Below are 6164 nucleotides of genomic sequence, written 5' to 3'. Positions count from 1 at the left end.
GTCAAGACTTTCTCGGAAAAATGTCTCTGACAGGGACTACAACGGTTCAAGGAACAGTTTTTTGGGAACAAAGTGATTTTTAATGGTTCCAGAGTGAAAATGTATTTTTAAATGCCGGTAACCGGTTATAACAGTTTTTTCTTTGTCTAATTGCCCATTGTGGATGTAGCCTATTTAGCAGCTATAAATAATTACCACATATAGCCTACATATGTATATATATATGAACGGCTAATCCAGATACAAAGAAAACAACATTAGAGGTAAAAATGACATTTCTCAGTTGTTTCCAAGTCTTCACTGAATTATTGTTAGATATGATGCATTAATACAGATATGATGCTGCCGGGTTTTGACTGAGAAGTAGATCTGTAAATTAAACTATACATAACTGTTAATGAACTGTTTGTTAGGATTTCTATGATAAATCCAACACACCTGAATAACATTTATTGCTTATTTTAGCTTATTTTGTTGAGGCAAGTGACTTATTTTGGGCTTGTTTTTCCAGACCAGGTTGCTTGTTTCTGTTGCAAGATTTGGCAACACTGCAATTGGTATTTCACCCAACCCTTAGTGCAGAGTACTGTCATAAAAAAAAAAACCTCATTTTTATTTATTTATTTATTTATTTTTGTTTGTCCCCTTTTCTCCCAATTTGGAATGCCCAATTCCCACTACTTAGTAGGTCCTCTTGGTGGCGTGGTTACTCACCTCAATCTGGGTGGTGGAGGACAAGTCTCAGTTGCCTCCACTTCTGAGACCGTCAATCCACGCATCTTATCATGTGGCTCACTGTGCATGATACCGCGGAGACTCACAGCATGTGGAGGCTCATGCTACTCTCTGCGATCCACGCACAACTTACCACATGCCCCATTGAGAGTGAGAACCACTAATTGCGACCATGAGGAAGTTACCCCATGTGACTCTACCCTCCCTAGCAACGGGACAATTTGGTTGCTTAAGAGACCTGGCTGGAGTCACTCAGCACACCCTGGATTCGAACTTGTGACTCCAGGGGTGGTAGTCAGCATCAATACTCGCTGAGCTACCCAGGCCCCCCCTTAAAAAGAATCTGTTTCTGTTGCGAGATCTGGCAACACTGCAACTGGTATTTCACCCACCCCTTAGAGCAGAGTACTTTCATTTTAAAAAGAACGTTATTAATCGTTCTTTTATTTTGTTCTGAGTTACCACTTGGAAGGGAGGCTGCGGAATGAAAAAATACTGTTTTTGCCCAGAATGATCCGAAATGAAAAAAATTAGTTTTTGTTCCCTGGTCTCTGATTTAATTGTAGCCTATATTAGGGGTTGTTAAGACCGAACACGTTCTTGTGCTAAAATAAAGATGCTTGACTTAGTGCAATGCACACAACAAAACGCAGGTGTCTCGAAACCAGCAGTTGACGTTCTGCACCTTGTCTACACCGGACGTGAGCATCGTGTTGCGTCAAAAACAAATAGAACACCCCAGTTAACAATTGTTGGTTCCCAGAACGCTCTGGGAACGTTCGTTTTTGGCTCCCAGAATGGACATTCTAACGTTCTTAATGCAAGTAAGTTTTTTCCCCCAGAAATACAAAGTTCCCTGCAGGTTTGGAGAACGTTTCCCTAAAATGTCTAGCTAACGTTCTCCTTACGTTCCCCTAATGTTCCACTAATGTTCTCATATATCATTCTGCAACCTTGCTGTCTGTCAATAAATCAACAATCCATGTCTTTTTCTAATCCATTGTTTAATTAATTAATTAATCATTAAAATAAGTTAAACACATCATCACACATAATATGGAGTGATGGCTAAATGAATATTTTTTATTATTAACAGTTTTGTTGATTCCATATAACATATATTAAAATAATAATAATAAAAAATAACAAAATATTTAGAATCACATTATATTATTTACAACACTTCCTCCCGAACATTAACCCCCCCACCCAACACAAACAGATACCCCAGTGGTCAAACGTAATTGACAAAGACACACAAAAAGACAATAAAACAGTATAAAATATTTAGAAATACATTATGGAAAGTATACATTCAAAAACAAAAAGGCTATAACACACACATTTAAAACAACACTTCTCCCTCCACTGCCCCTCCCCCAGAGCCCTCCAAAAAGGCCAAATAGCTGCCCCACCTCCTGATGAACATATCCATGTTGCCTAGCCTTCTATATGACAACTCTTTCAAAGCCGCTACCCTGCCCATCTCCTCGTACCACTCACGAAATGAGGGGGCTCCAGCTGACTTCCATCCTCTAAGGATAACCTGTCTGCCTATCATAACACCAGCCAGGATCCAATTCTTCATGTACTTATCCTCTACATTAATGACCGTCCCTTCACCTAAAATACAGAGTCTGGGGCAAAATGAAATTTGAGTACCTAATACATCGCCCATTAAACTCTGGACCCTCAACCAAAATTCTTGAATTTTAACACATCCCCAAAAGACATGGGTTGTGTCTCCATCTTCTGATTGATATCGCCAGCAGGTGGGTGTGTCTTTACAACCAAGCCTATGCAATCTAGAGGGGGTCCAATAGACTCTATGTAAAATCTTAAATTGCATAAGGCGAACCCTTACATCTCTAGATGCAGATTTTACGTTTTTTAGAATCCTAGCCCACACTCCCTCCTCCAATGCCAAGTTTGGATCTTTCTTCCATAATCTCTTAAGAGAAGTTGAAGTTCCGTCCCCCAGACTCTGAATTAACAGGGAGTAATACACTGATGCCTCATGACCTTTTCCAAAAGCAGTAATCACCACTCCCAGAGTATCTGCTGCTTTAGGGGGTGTAAACCACGCCCAAAAACAGTACAGAGCAGGTGGCACAGCTGTAAATACTTATAGAACTGAGATCTAGGAATCCCAAAAAGTTTAACCAAATTTTGAAAGGATCTCAACACTCCATTCTCATATAGGTCACCAAGTATAGTAACCCCCCTCCCAATCCACTCTGACCAGCAAAAAGGGGACTTGTTGATGCATAATTTGGGGTTCAGCCATATGCTCGAGGCAACATTTAAAAAAGTGTCCGAATTAAACAGTCTGAACACTTTTGTCCATACCGAGTTCAAGTGCGAGATAACGGGATGTAACTTAGCTTCTCAGGCTCTGCTATGGCGAAATAGGGGCAAGAACTTCCTGTTCTATACAGATCCAGGGATGGGCTCTCTCAGGTGGAAGCAACCAATGAGCCAAATGTCTGAGACTGAAATAAAATCTTGGGTAGGCCTAGCCCAGCTTTGTCAATCAGCCTATGTAACTTATTGAAATGTAATTTGGAACACTTACCATTCCAAATGAAGGACTTCACTATGCTGTCAAATTGCTTGAAACAAGAGAGGGGTACATCTACAGGGAGAGACTGCAGCAAGTAATTGAATTTTGGAATACAATTCATTTTAATAATATTAACTTTCCCAATCATAGATAAATGTAATGAAGCCCACTTGTCCACATCGCTCGAAAACCATTTTATTAAGGGGTCAAAATTAACTCTCAACAATTTTGCTGGGAATAAAATGACCAAATACTTGATGCCTTGTTTGGGCCAATGGAAAGCGCCCAGCTGGAAAGCCGTTACTGGGCAGTATGCTGTCAGAGCCAAAGCTTCGGATTTAGACCAATTGACTCTATATCCTGAAAACTTAGAAAAGGAATTAATAATTCTGTGGAGGCAAGGCATAGATCTAGTGGGGTCAGAGATGAATAATAAAATATCATCTGCGTAAAGCAAAAGTTTATGCACCGTACCTCCCGCCACCACCCCTGGAAAATCATCCTCCTTTCTTATCGCGGCTGCTAATGGTTCCAGGGCAAGACAGAACAATAATGGAGAAAGAGGGCAACCTTGCCGAGTGCCCCTATTTAAAGTGAAATAATCTGAAATTAGTCCGTTTGTTTGTACCGCCGCTACCAGGTGTCTATAAAGTAACTTATTCCATCCAATAAAAGTATTCCCGAACCCATACATTTCCAAAATCTTAAAAAGATAATCCCATTCTACCATATCAAAGGCCTTTTCGGCATCAAGTGAGATGGCAGCGACCGGAGTCTGATCATTCGCCACTGACCACATGATATTGATGAAACGCCTAATGTTATCAGAAGAGCTACAGCCCCGAATAAACCCCACCTGATCTATATGTATAAGAGATGTCATAAATTTACTTAAACAATTAGCCAAATTTTTGATAAAATTTTTACATCTAGCTGGATCAGGGAAATTGGATGGTAACTCTTACACTCACTTGGATCTTTGTCCTTTTTAAGAATCAGACTGATCCTGGCTTGCGTCATGGTTGAGGGAAGCTTTTCATTCTTTAGTGATTCCGTATAAACTTGTAACAAAATTTGAGCCAGTTCTGTAGCATAAGATCAAAAAAAATTCAGCGGCAAAACCGTCTGGCCTCAGAGCTTTGCCTGTAGGCAAGGCCTTAATTACCTTGTCAAGCTCCTCCAAGGTTATCTCAGAATCAAGATAATTTTTTTGCTCCGTCATCAGTTTAGGGAGTTTTAATGGTTCCACAAAGTCTCTAATATCCTCATCAGTAGACGAAGACGTGGAACTATAGAGATCAAGATAGAATTCTTTAAAAGCATTATTAATATCAATGGCTGAGGTAAATATTACACCACCAGCAGATTTCACTGAGGGAATGGTAGAAAAAGACTCTCTCTGCTTTATATATCTAGCCAAAAGCTTCCCTGCTTTGTCCTCCGACTCAAAATATGACTGTCTTGCCCTGAATAACCAAAACTCCACTTTCCGCGACAAAATAGCATTATATCTATATTTCAATCAAGTCAATTCTCTGAGGCCGTTAGACGACAATCGGCGCTTCAGCTCTGCCTCAGCACTTTTAATATTCCCTTCCAACTCCACAAGTTCTCGTGCTTTGGATTTTTTGGTGAAAGAGGCATACTGTATGATCTGACCCCTAAGAACCGTCTTAAGTGCCTCCCAGGCCACGCCCACAGAGGATACTGAGGACCAGTTTGTCTCCATATAAACATTGATTTCGGTCTTTGTTGGAAATCAGGATTTTGCAAAAGGGATACATTAAAGCGCCAGCTGTATGATTTCTTTTTCTCTGTATGTGGTAACATCTCTAAACTCACCAGGGCATGATCTGAGACTAAAATGTTTCCAATTGAACAATCAACAACAGATGAAATGAGAGATTTAGATAAAACAAAAATCTATTCTAGAATAAATCTGAAATCTGACATTTGAATTGTAGATGTTTATTTATCAGTATAATGACTCCCCTGCTCTTACTTGAGCCAGCACTAAAGAAAACATGTCCAAAGATGTGTGTGGCAGGGCGGAGGGCGGGGCCAGGTCGTGATTCCGCACACCTGGACCCTAATTAGGCTGATTAAGTCTGAGAGGGTTAAGGCCGACCGGAGACGGCAGTGCGACAGAGAGTGAGTTAAGGACAGCTGTCCGACACCTGCGTGTGTTTGTCTTTTTGGTTTAAGTTAATTATTAAAATATTATTTATATTGTTAAGCCGGTTCTCACCTCCTCCTTTCAATTGTGTGTGATACACTGGTGTCGAAATCCAGGGAGGAAGGATGCGCCGTAGTATAGTCCTCGCCACTACCATCCACCCCAACAGAGCAGCCACGGCCATCCACCGGGGGATGGAGGAGCCTGGCCGCCTGAGAGCGGAGGAACGGCCTCCGACTGCGAGGGGAGGAGGGGCTCCTAACCGACTGCCTGGAGCAGTTAGGGCCGCTGCCAGGGGCGGAGGAGACCCCTGCCAGCCGCTGAAACGCGGCGGGGTCTGAGACCGCCGACCGCGAGCGGGGATGGGCTCCTGGCCGACCGCCTGGAGCAGGAGGACCACTGCCAGGGGCGGGGTAGACCCCTACCATCCACCGAAAATGCGGCGGGGCGTTCCATCCGCCAGGGGCCGGAGGACTGCCTCCGATCCGCCCGGGGAGGCGCGGCTGTCATCCACTAGAGGGTGGAGGAGTGGCTGAGGACCAGGCTACGGCGTATTGGAGAACCGGCGAGTATGTTTTTTTTTTTCCTCTCTCTCTCCTCTCTCTCCCTGGCCTTTCCCTCTCTTTTTAAATATTAGTGTTAATTTGGTACCATCGCCGTTATGGCGTACAAGTACCGTATTTATTTATT

This window comes from Myxocyprinus asiaticus, chromosome 3, assembly GCF_019703515.2.
Source record: "Myxocyprinus asiaticus isolate MX2 ecotype Aquarium Trade chromosome 3, UBuf_Myxa_2, whole genome shotgun sequence".
NCBI classification, from domain to species: Eukaryota; Metazoa; Chordata; class Actinopteri; order Cypriniformes; family Catostomidae; genus Myxocyprinus; species Myxocyprinus asiaticus.
Note: the sequence above shows the minus strand (reverse complement) of the source record.